We start from the raw sequence: 250 nt of genomic DNA on the forward strand, positions 1-250 counted from the left end.
GTGAAAAACCCTACAAATGTAAAGAATGTGGAAAAAATTTTAGCCGGGGCTCAGAACTTACTCAGCACGAGAGAATCCACACGGGCGAGAAGCCCTATGAGTGTAAGGAATGTGGGAAGTCCTTTATCCGTGGCTCCCAGCTCACTCAGCATCAAAGAATCCACACTGGGGAAAAACCATATGAGTGTAAAGAATGCCGAATGGCCTTCACTCAGAGCTCACATCTTTCCCAACATCAGAGACTTCATAC

The sequence above is a fragment of the Mastomys coucha genome, unplaced genomic scaffold, assembly GCF_008632895.1.
Source record: "Mastomys coucha isolate ucsf_1 unplaced genomic scaffold, UCSF_Mcou_1 pScaffold21, whole genome shotgun sequence".
Taxonomy (NCBI): Eukaryota; Metazoa; Chordata; class Mammalia; order Rodentia; family Muridae; genus Mastomys; species Mastomys coucha.